The 17,541-nt window shown below is 46.3% G+C and overlaps 1 protein-coding gene across 11 annotated transcripts in view; it reads left to right on the top strand.

The window, feature by feature from the left end:
• IQSEC1 (IQ motif and Sec7 domain ArfGEF 1) overlaps nt 1–17,541 on the top strand; it is a 279,361-nt gene that overhangs the window by 126,111 nt on the left and 135,709 nt on the right. The gene's annotated exons all lie outside the window — the stretch shown is intronic.

Raw genomic sequence — 17,541 nt, 5'->3', positions numbered from 1 at the left:
GTGGGCAGTGAAAATACCTGTGGGAAGTTCTGAGCATGTTAAAAATAAAGGGGCTGTGGCCACATTAGGCTGGATATGTAAATGACAGCCTAATGTAATTTATTTTTTTTAATGGGAAAAACGGAAGTGGCCCTTACAAAGCAGTGTTTTTCTCAGAGTTTAAGTCATCAGCGTCAGCCTTGGCTCGTTGGGCTGTTCTTCCCTTTGTGGAGAGTCCTGTCTCTGAGATGGAAATGGGTTAACTGGGTGGTGCTTACAAACAGCTGACAGTATTTGTGGATTTGAAAACAAAAGCAAACAGATTTCAAGCTGAATGTTCCTAATGCTGCTGCCTGTGATTCTCTCCCTCTGTCTCTTTCCTTTCTTGCCCCCCCTCCCTGGCAGGGAAGCCAATGTCCTGCACCAGTTCTGCTGTCCACCTTCGGGGTCTAGTAGCCCATCCTCGAGATGACAGCGCAGCTGGGCTGGCTGCTGCAGCCCTGCTCCTCTCCCAGCCCATCTCCTCTCCCTCTCTGTGTGCCCGGGCTGGCACTGCACGGATGCCGTGGGACCCCCGTGCTGCCAGTCTGAGCTGTGCCTCCTCTCCAGGCCTCCCCACAGCCCTTCCTCCTGCCCAGAGCTGAGGACACGCCAGCTGGGAGCAGATTCCTGCAGTGCACAGCTTCTTTTGAGCTGAAATAAACGGTACCATAAGCCCTGAGGTGTAGTGTGAGTTTTGTTGCTGTCTGGGTGTGGCTGTGTGGTGTGGAGGGGATTTTTTCTCTCCCAGATGTGGGCTGGGAGGGCAGCTGTTGTGAGAACCCTGCTGGGCTGTTTTAAGTTTGTGTCAAGGTTGGGCAAACACCAGCATGGGATGTTTTATGGATGTTGCTGCTGGAGATGAACCCTTCTTCCCTTCCTTGGTGCTGGTTCTGAGGAGCCAGCACATTTCTGTTGTGGCAGCACATCTCTCTCTATGCCTGCTTCCACCCTCAGCTGCTTTGAGCTCTGTCTTTTCCTTTCTTGGCTTCTGTGCAAGGCTTGGATCAACCAAAAGTCACTGCTCACATGCCTCTGTTGCCTCATCAATGAAAATATTTCTCTCAAAGCTGTGATTCACTTGTCACTGAAGGGATGAACTTGCAGCTGCACAGCCCCCTTGCTGCAGCTGGAGAAATGAGATTGTGTCCGTGGGTGTCCAGGTCCCCACTGCTCACAAGGCTCTTGGTTGGTTACACCTTTCCAGACACATTCTGTGGCTTTAAAATAACCAGAGAATTTCTGCTGGTTGGGTCCTCCAGATTCAACCAGTGCAAGCAGATGTACCAGGGAACAGAATTTCTCTGCAGTGGCATTTCCTACCCTGAAAGTAGTGGGAAAGAAGGATGGGGAGAGGGGGAAAAATTCTATAATCTGTAGTTGCCATCAAGAGGTAAAATACTGCTCCCCACTGCCTGGGGTGGTGTAAAGGCATAGGTAGCTTGATGCAGGGTGAAAAGCAGGTATTTATTTGTACTTGTGTATGGCTTTGAGGATGGGATAAAAGGAGAATCACCAGGATCAAGGAGGGAAGAACTGTGAAGGCAGCTTGAGGCTCTCTCTCATCTTTACAATGTGCTTTTTTCTCCCCAAAGGAGTTTCCAAAAAACAGAATACAGGTTATTTTCTCTTCTGTGTGGTTTGATCCAGTGGCTCATCCTTGCTGTGATATGCTCCTTGTGCTTGCCTTGGCTGTAACTCTGCAGTGCCCAGGCCTGGGCAGGGATTTGCTGGCACAAGAATAATCTGCCTTCATGATTTTTCAAGTATTTCTGCATCATTTCTGCTCACTGCTCACACTCTGTGGCTGCTGCTGTTCTTTGGTATTGAATGTTCTCAGTTTCACACATTTCTTAATCACTTTTCATTACAATATAGAGAAAGAACACTCATTCCCACTATAAAATTTCAAATAATGTACACAAAACATAGTGTGGTGGATGACTACAGTTGATTCTATCCCTGGAATATATATCTGGAATTACATTCCCTGGAATATATCCCTCTGATGTTTACTGGGCGGGGCAAAACACTGAAATGTTTCAACACTGCTCACCATTTGGGTCTTTTACTCTATAATTAAGAGTTTCTCAGAATTGCTTCCCAAAGATAGAAACAGTAGGAATTTCTAATATTTTGACTTGCTTATCTTCCTCCCAGATGTAAACAGTGATTACCACTCTCTCCTCAGTGCACTGAACTCGGGAGCACTGTAATTATTCCCTTGCAGAGGGGAAGGTTTATCCAATCTTTCAATGAGTACCTTTTATCTTATTTGTGCAAAGGAAAACAAGCAAGACTGATTTAACCCTGCAAATTAAACCCCCCCAGCCTGAAGGACCAGCGTATGATTATCCTGAAAGTGTCTGCAGTTAATGATGAGGCTCAGGAGAAAATGAAGGCAAAGCCTGACCAGCGTTATTGGCTGTCACAGGGCACTGGCATGGGGTGTTTCTATCCAGTAGTTTTCCAATTAAGGGGAAATAAGGTCATGAGGGGTTGCTGGGATTTGGAACAGTTTGAGTGTGTAGCTGTAGTACCCCTGAATTGTGGCATTTTCTCTTCAGGAGCACACAGAGAGCTGACCTTCCCTGGTGCAGTGGAAGGCAGAAATGCAGGAGTAAACATTTCCCTCTTTGAATAAATGATGGCTGGCTGAATAAAACATGCTGTGCATCCCTGGGTTTAGCAGCAGAGGCTGGTAGGGGCTCTCTTAGCTAACCAGAGTTAGAAGTAGATGACCTAAAATGCTGCATGCTATTATAAAACAGGGAGAGGTATCAGCAGAAAAATTCCCCTTCCTGGGTGGATTGCACTGTTTTTGTGAAGAGTGAAGACTCTCTTATTGTGCATTTTGGGATGAAAGGCAAAGCAGAAATGGCATTTTTCTTATTTTTTTCTTATTTTCTCATTCCATGAATTCAGAGGGCTTCAAGAAAGCTGTTCCTTTGAGGGAGTGAGATGGGGAAATTCTCCTTTGGCACCTTTAGGCACTTGCACTGTTTAGGATTGGGCTGGTTTGGTTTTCTTCTGGAGTGTGGAGTTCTGTGCAGACATATTCAGCTCTTACATGGTTTTGCCTGAAATAATTGGGTGAGACTCCAGCTTTGCAGAGCAGCCACTGCCTTGCTGTTATTTGCTGCACTTGTATTATTTTCTCTCCTTTAACAGCAGTGGGAAGTCCCTAACACGGCTCAGAGCGCTGTGTGGACACTCTGGGCTGGAATGGCATGGATTTCTGTGCACCACTAGATGGAGCAAAAAAAAAAAAAAAAAGCCCAAAACAAACCAGTTCACCTGAGAGAAATTAAGGCATTCATCTCCCAAAGCAGGTTTTAACCAGCTGAAGGAAAATGCTGCGTAATGTAGGAGAAGAAGTTATCCCCTGAAAACGCAGCAGGCTGTGGATCTCAGCGCGGCTGCGTCAGGGCTCTCAGATGCTCCTTTAGCCGAGCCAGCAGCTGGCATGGAACAGAGATTGCCCCATTCCAGGCAGCCCAGGACTCCTGAGGAGCTTGAATTATAAAGCAATTTATGGCCCAGGCAGCTCCTTCCTTGAGCAGTGCCCAGGACGGCAGTGGATGGAATAGGATGATCAGGGATGGAATGAAGCAGCACTGGGACACTGGTGAGAGGTGGGGACTTGGAATTATTCCTTGTTTGGGAAGGCTGAGTCCCTTCTGGAGCCCCCGAGCCACACTTTTGCAAGGGAACATTTGCATTCTGGGATATTTAGTTGCCAAATAGCCCTTTTGACGTGCAGCACTAATTCGTTTTTCACCTCCAATACTGAAATGGAGCGGGGAGTTCTCAGAAAATCCAACCCCAAAACCAAAACATCCCAGCATCGCTGCCTTTGTGTTGTGCCAGGATTGCATGCAGGTGCTGGTAATATTTTTTTTTCCTTTTTCTTTTCTTCTTTGCAATAATTGACAATTTCCTGGCGTGGGGACTAGAGGGAGCTCCAATGCAGCCTTCCCGAAGATTTCCCGGTAAATCACTCCTGCCTGGCTTGCTCCGTGGAGCTGCAAAGGAGGGGGAAGCCAGCTCGATGTACTTTTGCACCCTGCGAACACTGGGATGGGATATGTATGGATACATATGGAGATGTATATATATGCCAGGATCCCCTACAGTCATTTATATGTTTTATAACTCTTACCATAAATATTGTCTATACATTTTATAATTATTACCTTAAGTAGGCTGTTTGATTGTGCCACCACCTTTCTGGAGTGTAGTGCAGGGTGTGTTCCGGGGAAGGCTTGTGTTTAACAGCAGAGGAAAAGCCACAGGGAGTGTTTCACATCCCACTGTCACTGCTGGTTGTCTGAGGAGGGCTATGAGAACAGGACACACAGCAATACCTCTCCTGGGCTAGCTGGTTTTCAAATAAAGGAATTGATAATTCAAAGGTATTAAACAATATGAGTCTATAGATTTTATTACTGCTGGATGGACATACCTGCTGAAAATCAGCAGAAAATCCAGGTTTATTATTCTATATCTACTGAAGTAATTTATAATAGTTAATGGTATCACATGTGTATATACAAGGTGTTTGGCATTCTAAAATTTTTCTCTCATTTTTCGAGACATGGTTTAGTGTCAATTTTTGGGACATGGCTGGGTGTTCAGCTGAAAGTTGGACTTAGGATCTTAAGAGGTCTTTTCCAACCTTAATGATTCTGTGGTTCAGGTGGTTTTCCCATTTTCTTTTAACTCCCCAAACTGCAGCAGCTGCTCGGGGCTCAGAGGATCTTTTTCAGGAGGGGCTGGGCTGAACAGCTCTTGGGGTTCATGTTGGTATTTATCCCACTCCCTCAGTGTTTTATGCCATTCCCTCAGTGTTTATCCCACTCCCTGGGTATTTATCCTATTCCCTGGGTGTGTTACCCCATTCCCTCAATGTTTATCCCATTCTCTGGGTATTTATTCCATTCTCTGGGTGTTTTATCCCATTCCATGGGGTTTTTATTCCGTTCCCTCAGTATTTATTCCACTCCCTGGGTATTTATCCCATTCCCTGGGTGTTTTATCTCATTCCCTCAGTGTTTATCCCATTCTCTGGGTATTTATGCCATTTCCCAGGTGTTTATCCCATTCCCTGGGTGTTTTATCCCACTCCCTGGGTGTTTATCCCCCCCTCTCCCCTTGCTCACCCTTCTGGCAGAGGGAAGGGGCTCTGGGCTTCAGGATGAGCCCGTGGTCAGGGCAAGGAACCTGGGGCTCCAGTTCCTCACTGGAATCAGGGATCCCTCCTTGTGCTGAGCTGCCACACATGGATGGATGAGGAGAGGCAGAGCTGAACCAAGTCCATCCACGAGGAGATGTGCCATTAATGAGTTCAGGGAGAGTTTTTCTGGCCATGTCTGGATCCTCTCCAGCCTCCTGCTGACCTGCTGTGCCCCAGCCCTGCTGCCATCCGGCTCCCTGCCCGTGACCCAGAGATGTCCAGGCACTGGGGACCTGCTTGGGGATGGGAGGGACTCCTCAGAGCCAGTCAGTTTTGGTTTCAGCAGCAGAACACTGCAGGGTGAGCAGGAGAGAGCAACTGTGCAGCTGATGTGGAGTGAAACAGAATCGCAGCATGGGCTGGGCTGGAAGGAACCTGAAAAATCATCCTCTGCCCTGGGCAGGGACACCTTCCCTAGAGCAGATTGCTCAAGCCCCACGCAAAATATTTTGGTTCCCTAGTGAGTGCAAGGCAAACATTTGGTGTTAAAGTTTCTGTGAAATAAATGTGCTGATATAGGAGGGTTCCACAGACCCAGATACTGAGGGAGCTGGGGGTGTTTAGCCTGGAGAAAAGGAGACTCAGGGGTGAGCTTATCACTCTACAACTTCCTGAAAAGTGGCTGTGGTCAGGTGGGGTTGGTCTCTTTCTCCAGGCAGCACTGACAGAACCAGAGGACAGAGACTCAAGAAGCACCAAGGGAAATATTGGTTGGATGTTAGGAAAAGGTTTTGCACAGAAAGAGTGATAATGTACTGGCATGGCCTGCCCAGGGAGGTGGTGGACTCACTGTCCCTGGATATGTTTAAAAAAAGACTGGATGTGGCACTCAGTGACATCTTTTAGTTCAGGTATTGGGACATGGGTTGGACTCAATGATCTTGAAGGTCTCATCCAGCCTTGTCATTCTGTGAATTCTGATAAGCAAGGCCCCCTTGTTTGTGCCCAGCTAACACCTTTATGTGCCATTCATGTTTTATCTCAGTAATTTCTGTAAAAAAACAGGTGTTGCTGTTTTCCCTTTAGACCTGAGATTTGAGAAGATTTGAAAATAATTATCTTTATTTGCTATACAAGCTGGGAAGCTGGAATTTCAAATAACCAAAAGCTGTTTCCTTTGATTTATGTTTAATTCCCATAGTCAAGTGAAAATGTACAAAACAATATAGTGAATATATGTCCCTTTCTAATTTCTAGTGCTTCAAGCAAGTCCTTCCTGCTCTGTACCCATTCAGCTATTCAGCTTTTTTATGTTATTTGTGTGCTCTTTGGCCTTTAATGATCTTTGGCTGATGCATTCCTAGAACAAATGCATAAAATCAACCCAATTTATGACCCGTTAATGTAAGCATTTTATCCTAAAGAAAGTATGTCACATCTCATTCAGCTCTGAAATTTTTTTCCTAAGCCAGTTACTGGAGCATTGCACACCTGAAAATGAGATAGCGTTGAAATCCATCTTGCTCTCTTCAATTAAATGCACTTTTACGGAGGATTCAATTAGTTGTAATTGCTGCTTTAGGACATGCCTTTGCCAGGGGCTGGGGTGGTGAGGTAATTAATCTCGATCAGGAAACATTGCTCCAGTCATTTTCCTGTCACACCCAGGGCTGTGATTGATCAGGAGCTGCCTCCGACACGGCGGCTCTGCCCGGGCCGATGGCCCTGGCAAACCAGTCCCAGTGCTGGGGTTGGGGTGCTCTGGTTAAAGGCACTTCAGGCCTTCCTTAGGGTGACTCAGCTGTGCCCACCACCCTCAGCAGTGCTGGAGGTGCCTTCAGCATCCAGCCCGGGGCTGAGGTGCTCTCCATGTGCCTGGAGCTCTTCAGGAGCTCACCAGGACATTCTTTATGGTCGCAGTTGAGACACGCTCCATTTCCAGAAGGCTTCAGAGCCTGTTTTTATTCTAGCATGCATGCTTTTTCTACATTCTGACAAAGCACATAAGTTTACACTTGACTCACTGGTCACAAGAGACAAGCAAAGTACTTATTGGAATAGGCAGTTGCAGGTTTCTCTTATTCATCCTTCTTTCTTTCTTGGTTTGTATGTCAATGCCCTTGGTAGAAAAGTCTTTCAGGGTAAACATGGATTCTTTTATCAAACTTCTCTCTTGCTCACTGAAATTGCTGTAAAGCCTCTTCCACACTTTATAACTTTAGTATTGAGTCATCTTATGAAATTGTTCTTCCTTTTGATTTGAGGGAGCTCACTGAAAGTTTTGTGTTTAATTTTATGCTGGATTCCAAGGGAGATGTCGACAGGATTTGTCCTTGGGTCGGGACAACTCCTCCTTTGGCAGAGGGAAGGAAACAGCCAGGGCTAAGGCAGGAATCAGCCACTGCTTTTAGAAGCTGAAAGCAATAAATAGCCATGATCAGCTAATTTAATGTTTTTCATCAAAGACTGAAGGATGATCAAAGAGCCCTGAAGGGAGGCAAAGGTTCAGGTGTGTAGTGGAGCAGCAGGAAGTCTGTGACTTCATTCCAGAAGAGGCCAAATGAGGCTTTCAAGGTTCATTTAGGGACCCGTGTTGGCCACAGCACTGGCCCCCTGCAGAAAGCCCATGGTTACCTTGGCCAGGAGCAGGGACATTTGGGAGGCAGTTTTTGTTAGTGTCAGTGGCAGATGCTTGCTCTGTAAGCTGGAGTGCAAGACGTGGGGCTGTGGAGGTCAGAACTGGAGATTAAGTGGTTGCCTCCTCCAGGCAGATGCGCAGGTTTCTGCTGGATGTTTCTTCCATCTGGTTCTCTGCTGTGGAAAAGGTCTTTGAGTAAAACTGAGGAATGGGGAAGACTCATTTAAAGCTTACTTGACATTTCCCTTCCACATTCTTTGTGTTTTGAGGGTTTTTCAAAAGAATTTCAACACTCTGTGTGTGTGTGTTGTATGTGTATAAACACAGAGCATTTTCTAGTAGGGTCGGCCTCCAAACACATCCAGCTGCATCCAGAGGGCAGCCAGAACCTTTGGATGCATCTGGGGCTGCACATCCTGATTTCTGGGTTTACACTGAAGCTGCACGAGTTCTCATGGGTGCAAAGGCAGCCTGAGCTGTTCTGGAATTTAGGATGAGCATGGGTAGCACTTGGGACCTCTTGAATTGTGTAAATCCCATGGCCATTTTATTGTGGTTTCAACTGGCTGGCTCCTTTTAGTATCAAAATTCAGGGCAATGAAAATTATTATGACTGTAAATTGATAAAAGTAAATTGCCAGTTTACTTGCTGGAAAAATCCTGTTTCCTTTCAGAGGAGCTGCTCTATAGTTGTCCATCCCTTTCCCCGCATAAACACCACTAACCCCACGTTTTGTTGTTTGGCCACAGACCTGCTGACATAGCTCCAGTTGGGTTTGGGTTTGGATTCTGTGCTAGCTTGCTAATTGCATGTTATTTAACTTGGGGTTGTAAGCCTTTGCTTCCAGAAAGCAATGATGCTTTTAAAAAAATCTAACCCTGCTTGCAGCCTGTAGGTTTGAACACAGAAACATTGATTGTACATGTGGAGTGATAAAGAGGGTGTTTTCTGTCTTTAAAAAGAAGCATCATAACCTCTGACAGACTGATAGAGTGCACTAGAATTTAAGCCATTGAATCTGCTTATCTGAAATATCTCTGTCAATTTTCCTTTTGAGAAATGATAGGATTAAGATAATAAATGCAGCTTTGCTGAATAATAGGGAAGCAGCATATGGATTGTAGGTCTTTGAATGCACTTAGCAGCACGTGTAATTTTGTACATTTCCTGGGAAACAAAAGAGAAATGCTCATTGATCCGCAGAATCTTGTAATGTGCTGCTCGGGTGAAATGCTGGGTGAGCACAGAAGAGCAGCACTGGTGTGCAGGGGAATATTCATTGCTTGGGAGTGGATGTATGGAAACAGGTTGGAAGTCATGTGAATTCTGAACTGGCAATGCTGATGGTTCTGGAGAGCTGCAGGAACGAGTGGCTTTGTCATGGCAGGTGATGGATGAGCCCTGGCAGTGCAGGCTGGGCTCCTGCTGCTGTGGATCCCCTGTCCTGTCCCTGTGGGATGCAGAGTGCAGGGAGCTGCTCCAGCTGCAGACGTGCCTCAGCTCCCTCTCTGAGCTGGGCATGTAGGGGCTGCTGATGGGAAGGTGAGAAACAAACCTTTGGCCTAAAAACCAGGGGAAAAGTGGAGTGGAACGTGTCCCTGAGCCAGCCCTGAGTACCAGCAGGAGCTGTCACAGTGTGCTCAAACACACCTGCAACACCTACACCCACAGGAACAGCCTGGGTTTTGGGTGATGCTGGGGTGGGTCTGTGCTTTGGGATGTGGTGGGATGTGGCCAGGCTGGGGGGTGTTCACTGTGTGCTCACCATGGTGAGGTTTTTACCCTCCCCTGCATCACTTGCACAGAGCTGCTGGGAGCTGGTTTTGGAGGGCAGTGATAGAGCTGGTGAAAGGACACGTGAGATTCAAACACAGATTCCTCCTCCAGGCCAAGGTTACTCTCCAGCCTTTGTTTTCTGTTGTTTTCCGTTGTTTTCCAGCGGGGTGATCTCCAGTGCCACGGGAGGATACCTGGGGGCCTGGGATGTTGGTGGTCCCTGGTGGGTCTTGCTGTGGGGAATTGTGCAGGGTGTCTCTCTGGGCTGTTGGCAGGGATTTTGCTCACCCAGAGTAGAGCAATTTGCCTGACTCAGGTACTCCCAGTGCTCCTTTCACACTCATCAGGGAACTTTTCACCCAATGTGAAAGTGCTTTGGAGTTTGTGGCTCTCACATGCATTGCTTTCTGTGCAGATGATGCACAAACAAAAAGGGAAAACTGCTGCTGGCTGTGGCCACCAGTGAGGCCTCCTGGTGGAGAGCAAGTTTGTCCAACCATGATGTTGAACAAGACGGTTTCAAACACTTCAGATCTCAGATTACATTAGCAGGCTGGACCTTGGCCTCACAGGGGATTAAACACAGATCTGGAAGCTTTAATGTCTTCAAACTGATTTATATACAACTGGCTGCTGCTATCACAATGCTCCTTCTCTTCCTTCTTTGGAAAACCCCAATTCCCATGCTGGTTTTGTTTTCAGGGTTCTAAATTTGAGCTGCAAATAGTAGTGAAGCTTGTTAATAAACATCTGATCTTTGTGTAACTCTGGGAATAAGTGCAATTTAAATGATGGGCTTCACTTCTAACAAAGCCAAACCCACATCACTGCAATGTTTTAATATTAAATCAGTTCCTCTGGCAAGATAGCACCTTGAAAAACAATGCTGGGTAGTTGTTCAGGAGATAATAAATTCTAAACTGCTTCTTGTCATTGAAGTGGGTCTCTGATAAAGTTTTTTTTTTTCTCAGAGTTCAGGGCTTGGGGGCTTGCAGCTCCTTTGGAAAACCCAGCAGAAGGCTGGGCTGCCTGAATACCAGGCAGTCACAGTAGTGAAATCCTAAAATCGGGACTATTAATCTCTAGGTGTTGTTGTTGGAGTGAATTTAGCTCGTGGCAGATTTTGGAATTTATTTTTCAAGGAACATTTTCACTGTATAGGGTGTGTGTTACTACAAAACAGAAATTAACAGCATTTCTACTTCTTCAGGTCCATCCATTTTTACTCCTGCAGACTGCTCTAGGAATGCAGGTCCCAAGTTTGCAAGCACAAATGGCTTTTATTTAATGTAATTCTGTTGTCCCTGCACAGAAATTAAATTTCACTTTTGCTCAGAGTTCTGTAATTAATGAAACCAGCTGAGCCATGCTAGTCTGGCTATTTCCTCCTGCCTTTCAGGGTTGTGTTGGCCTTTGTTTCCTGGACATTGTTTTCCTTACAGATCTAAAATCTCTGAGATTCTGCAATTGTATTTTGATTTGTAAAGCATGTTGTAAAAATGAGTGTTTGGGCACACTTTGTGTGAGTGACCTGGGCAAACCAGCTGTGCTCTGAGGACAGGCAGTGGAGCTGCTTTCCATTTCCAGTGCTGGGAGCACTTCAGACCCAACAAGGGGTCCAGCACATTCCCAGCTTTGGGAATGCAATTCACTTCAGCCCCAAGCAAGGAAAGCTTTTTTATTTCTAAGAGCAGTATTAAGCACGTGTTTAAATACTTCCTTGTCTAAATGGTTCATTAAAATATTTGGAACAAAATGTATGAGAAGAGAAAATGAGAAGCAGGAATTTCCATGGTATCCTTTAAGGCCCTTCCCTCTGAAAGCTGCCTTTCCATGGGTGAGCCATGCCAGTCCTTTAAGCACAGCTATTGAAGTGTCTGTCCAGCAGAAAGGCAGAATTGGAGGTGCATTTTCAGTTGTGTCCAATGGCTGCTATCAATGGAGTGCTGGTTCCCACTCACCCTCGCAGCCCTGCGGGATCCTCTGGAGCGGGGCTGTTCCCCTTTTCCATCGGCACTGAGACAGCTTTGCAGAGCTGGATCTGCTGCTGCAGCTGCCAGGGCCATTCCAGCGTCCCTGGGAGCTCCTGCCTGTGCTCCAGCCCTGCTTTGTCCCTGCAGCATCCCTGCAACCAAGGAGGGAGGCAGGCACTGCCTTGCCTGGGTGCCTGGCAGTGCTGGACTGACTGACACTGTTCATGTGAATTAATTAATGCAGGCCAGGCTGCAGGTCTGTGCAGGCTGCTCCAGACAGCAGCACAGCATTGCTGCAGGGCTCCCTCAGATCCCTCCCAGCTCTGGGAGGAGACCAAGCCCTTCAGCAGTTTCTGCTCCTGACACCCAAATCAGAATTTCCCACAACTTGCTCCTTCAGGGCCCTTTGTTGGGGACATCAGGCGAGAGAGTGTGACAGGAGCTGGACTGCCAGGCCCTGGGACCCTTGAACTCAGGGCACTTTGGGGTTTTTTGGGAATGAGCCCTCCCTGATGGCTTGGGATATGAAAGGATTAATGGCTGGATTATCATTTCTGGTTTTGTTTCTGAGGGATGGGGTGTCCTGGCTGAGGATGATCCTTCTGTCCTTTCTGCCTATTGGGACTGGATGCTTTGGGCTTTCTCTCCAAATGGAGCACTGAGACTGGGATCAGTGGTGTGCCACACCATCCTCAAGCCAGGCTGAAGATTTCCATTTGGTGAAGCTGTACTTTGGAGTACAAAGAAATAGTTTAGCCCTCCTTTCTATGTGAACATGTGCAGCATCACAGCACCAGCCTGCAGTGAGCAGATTTCCCTTTCTTCCGTGAGCTGCCAGCTCCTGGGAAGAAACTGTGCCAAGCAGCAGCAATTATTTGCTGAGCAACACCCCAGACAGGGTCTTAAATATTTAATGTGTTATTCTGCATTCCTTCCCTCAGTGTGAGAGGGATGCAGCGCTGCAAGCACCGAGGCTCTGACAGAGCTCAGAGCTGCCTTTTCCCCTCACACCCCTCTGAGCTGCTGTCTGCAGACAGCATATCTTTGTACTTTGATGCTCCAAGTGAATCTCCCTTCTTAGCCAAAAGATAATATATTTAAGCAGTTTTATTTGGGATCAAGCTGGGGGTTTGCTTCAGCTGCAATTATTTCATCTGTCACCACTGTGCATTTCCGTGCCAGAAGAATATCTTGGCTTTTCTCAAGTTGGATATTTTTCTGGCTGCTTGCACGATGTGTGCCTGTGCTGTGTGGTTATTTGTAGGCTCTGCCAGCAGTAAGGGAGTGGTGCTGGGGTCTCCCCTGTCCTCTGCTGAGCAGCTAATGAAGCAGTTGCAGCCATCTGCACTGATGGGAAGGGATTTTGCTGCCCAGCTCATCATTATCCCGGGAAATTGGGCCTGGAGAGTGGGGCTGCCCAGGGGACCCCAAGGAGGGCAGGCACTGGGCTGAGCCATCGATGTGGGGACTCCCTCAGGATTATCCATCAGCCCAGCAAGAACCTCCTCAGAACTTTGATGTTTCTCCCCTCTAAATTATCAGGCTAGCCCAGAGATATGAGGCCTTGAGGGGAGAAACATCAGGAGATGGGCAAAGATTCCGAAAGAGGCTCTCACCCCAATGTAGTTGTCCAGCTCTTTATTCCATGAGGTCTGGGGGAAAGAGCAGGGGGAAAGAGGGCGAACAGGAAGGGTCATGGCCTTATCTAGGCTCTGGACAGGGAGGGCTTCTCTGGCTCTCCGCCAGCCCTGTTGGGGCTGGAAGGAGGGGTCCAGGCTTATCTGACCAGTGTCACAGAGGTCCTGGGACATGGGGGCAGTGTGGCCTGAGCCCAATGTACCAGAACTCTGCCCTCCCCTATGAGAGGTAAACCCAAGGCTGAAGTGTGGGCACGGGGCTGGGCTGTGCAGCTCACCCATCTCAGCCCCAGCACAGTTGTGGGTGGCTCTGTCCCACCGGGGCTTGCTGCAGTCACAGGGACATCTCCCAGACCCTCAGTGATCCCCACTGTCACTCCTGCACAAGAGGGGCAGGAGCTGGGGGGCTCTGCAGCACTCACAGATCAATAACACTCATTGTCTGCTGTCTTTGCTGAGCAAAACACCTCTGGAGGTTTTCACTTCTCCAGTGTGCATTCCCTACCCTCTCTGTGTCACATTCTGTGGGAATCCAGAGCTTCCCTCTGGCTGCCCTGGGACCCAGGCAGGGGTCAGGAACCCCCTGGACAGAGCCCCCAGAGACACTGGCTGTGATCTCTGGCCATGGAAAAGAGTTTGCAATCTTACAGGATCAATTACCAGCTCTGAGTGTTTGATATGAGTAATAATTAAGTGTGGCACGGGTGCAAAAGTAAAATTTCAGGATTCTAGATGAGGGGTCCAAAGGGGACAAGATGGAGGAAATTGGGTGTGCCTTGTCCTTTTTCTCCTTCTTCATGCCCTCCATGTCTCACTGTGGTGTTGGCATTTCTCTGTTGGTTCAGGCTGGGGACACACTGTCCAACGTAGGTGACAGATATTGGCACGTTCTTGTAAATCCAGCCCAGGGAGTTTGTGGTATTTAATGTTTGTCACATCCCAATGAGGGCAGAGCCCCACACGCTGCCCTGCAGGACAGAGCTGGGCAGGGCAGCAGAACATGTGAGAGATCAACAGAATAAACAACCTGGAAACCAGCACAGACCAATTATGGCTTCTGCTTTGGCAGGGGGCTGAGAGACAGAGACTTTCTACAATCTCGGGGTCATCAATACCTCAGATTCTGACAACACTCCATCTTGGACTATTGCCAAAATAATCTGCAGTTATACTGATTTTTGTATTTACAAAAAACAGTTTCTTTCATCACAAAAAGAAAGCAAAATAAACCAGAGCTTTGTGTCATGGCTCAAAATGCCAAGAGCTAATTGTGTGTTTCCCTTCATTCTGTTAAAATATTGTGGAATAAGATCTTTTAGATACCCAGTTGCTGGGAATGCTCTCTGCTCACCACACAGTGCCAATAACAAGAGCTGGAGCCTATGGTCTTGTTTTGTGCTCCAGGACAGAGCTCTTGACTAGAATTGTGTTTATAGTTTTTGTCTGTGGATGCCCAAAGCCTACTGTTTGAATTTTAGACCAGTGATTTCTTGGAAATATTTGTATTTTCTCCTGCATGATGCACTGCAGAAGTGGGCTGGTCAGGATCCCTGTGCTGATGGCCACAGATGGAAGCTCTGGGCAAGCTCCTCACCCAGGAGCTGTGGATATCCATACTTTGGATAATCCTTTTAGCCTTGACAGCAGTTGTTACTAACAACAATTGCACACATTCTTCAGGCTCCACGCTGACCATGCTAGCAGTAAATAATCCCTCTGTGTGCCCAGTTTTGTTACAGGTCATGCCACCATTCCTCTGCCTTTCCCTGGAATGGCAGTAATGTGCAAGGTTCAGCTGAGTCATGGTGGAACTGGGGCAGTTTTCCTCCACTGCACACCTGGCAGGACCTTGCAAGGAGCATTCCCAGAGAATTCCAGGCAGTTCTGCAGTCTGTGCTCTGTTTCAGCTCAATTTTCACTCAAAGCCTTGGTCATTGATCTGCAGTTAATGGTGCATTGGGAATTTAAAAAAATATCTTTATTAATACCAATGGAAATTATACATATATAGACAAGTACGTTATATTTAACAGTATCTTTTGAATGGCTTCATCATTAGATATTGTCTACTTCTTTTTGGAACACAAATGTCCTGAGCCAGTGCCCATTAGGAATAAACAGGAGTGTCAGATCTTCCAGCTCACTTTGTTCACAGCAGTGCATTATTTTATTTTCCTGTCCAGTCAATTTGTTAAAAAGCAGAACAAAATGAGCAAACCTTATTTTGAAGCAACCTCAATTAGATATATTTTTATCATTCCTGAAGTGACTCCATGTGCAATGAGATGTTTTGTTTGCTGCAGCTTTAATGACATTGTGTTCAGAATCTGGGTTATTTTTATGCTTTAAATTAATTTTCCATCTTTGAACAGTTTGGAAAGAAATCAAAAGACTTAAATGGGATTTTAGCTGGAAAGAAAGAAGGGGAGTGATGATGTGATTATACTATTCTGTAAATTCAATAAGAATTAACTAACTTTCCATACCCTAAATCCAGATCTGTCGGTAGAATTTAAACTTGATTTCTCCTGTTGCTGCTCTAACAGGAATTTGGTTTTCATCTTGTCAGAGTGCTCCTGAGGTTTTCCACAGTACCAGGCTGGGTCTGGGTTGGGCAGCCAGGTAAAAAGGCTGAGCTATAACAATTCTGGGAGTGCAGCCCTCTGTGTAGGGCTTGTTTTCCATCTTTCTCCCCACAGTGTGGGGATCTGCCTCATCCAGGGAACTTCTCCACATCAGCTTCAGAAGCTCTTCCTATAGATGTTTTTCACCTAAAAGCTGAAATAGGCCACTGTTCCTATATCCGCTTTTCACCTAAAAAAATCATATAGACATTGCATATGGGGAGGTTTAGGTTGGATATTAGGAAGCATTTCTTCCCTGAAAGGGTTGACAAGAATGGCCCAGGCTGCCCAGGGCAGTGCTGGAATCAGCACTCCTGGAAGTGCTCAGAAAACATCTGGATGTAGTGCTGAGGGGATGTGCTGGGATGGACCTGACAGTGTCAGCGTTAGATCATCCTGGAGGGCTTTCCCAGCCTTGAGGAGTGGTTTGTGCCTCTAGGAGGGGTATTTTGCTGAGAGCTGTGCTCTCAGGTGTATTTAGATATATTAAATATATATATTAATATATTCTATATTAATATAGAAATATGCCTTATACATGAATGTATATTAATATATTGTGTATTATACTTTATTTATTCTATATAAATTTATTTATATTATTTTATATATTAAAATATTATTGTATATATTAAAATAGGTGTATTTATATACAGAAACACACGTGCCTCTCCTGACTGAGAGTCTGGGTGCTGGGGAGTACCTGGGATGCCTGACTTCAGGAAGGAGACCCAAGATTCCTAAAGAAGCTGTAATCCTGCTCCTGGGGACTGTGCTAGGAGTCCCCAGGTCAGGAGTGCTCAGTGGCACCAGGGCTGTGCTGGGGCTGGGGCTAATCACGGCTCATTAGCATCTCCTCAGTATGCACAGCACAGCCCTGCTGCACACAGACATTTCTCTGTCTGAGAAATATTTATTCATAGCACCAAGGGCCAAAACTGCTCCCAGCAGATTTTGTCTGCAAGTCTGGGTTAAAAGCAAGGCAAAAGCCCCACAGAGTGAGCAGGCTGGCACCTCCCCAGCACACAGAGGGAAGCAGGAAGCTGAATTATCAGTAAATGAAGTTCACCCTTTTCCCTGGTTAAACCAACACCCAGCCACAGGGTTGGCATATGTGAGCCACCCCCTCAAAATTCAGCACTATTCACAGACCCTGAGCGGGGGAAGCAAACAAATTACAGGGTGGCAGAAGCTCCCCAAATCTATTTTAAAGCTTTAGTGCTTTAGTTAAGAGCTATTTGGACAATGTGGTTTGTTTCCCTTCCTTTAGAGCTAATTCTTGCTGTTTTTGTGGCCTCCTCCCTTCACACCATCCTGTTTATTTTTGTCAACAAATTAGGAATCTTGGGATTCAAAGTAAAGATTTGCATTGATTTATGAATGGCCGCTGTAAATATAGTTAATGCAATTCTAATGTGAATTTTATGAACCTCCACAGGCTGTACATGTTTATGGCTCTGTGAGCAAAGGCTGATCTGTGGCCATTCGTGTAAGGGATAGAAATGGATGAGTGTAAGTGACTATTTAAAAACGGTGGGGCTTTGGCTAATGTTTTATTACAGCCTGTGAAAAAACTCTAAAAATAGAGCTCTATATTACATGTATATAATGTTATTATAATAAACCTGGAGTTACGCTCAGAGAAGCAAGGGTAATTACACCACACTGCATGTTGAATATTGCTGCTCAAAAGTCAGC

The sequence above is a fragment of the Lonchura striata genome, chromosome 12, assembly GCF_050655825.1.
Source record: "Lonchura striata isolate lonStrDom1 chromosome 12, ASM5065582v1, whole genome shotgun sequence".
Taxonomy (NCBI): domain Eukaryota; kingdom Metazoa; phylum Chordata; class Aves; order Passeriformes; family Estrildidae; genus Lonchura; species Lonchura striata.
The sequence above is the reverse complement of the archived record's forward strand: the minus strand, read 5'-3'. Positions and strand labels throughout refer to the sequence as shown.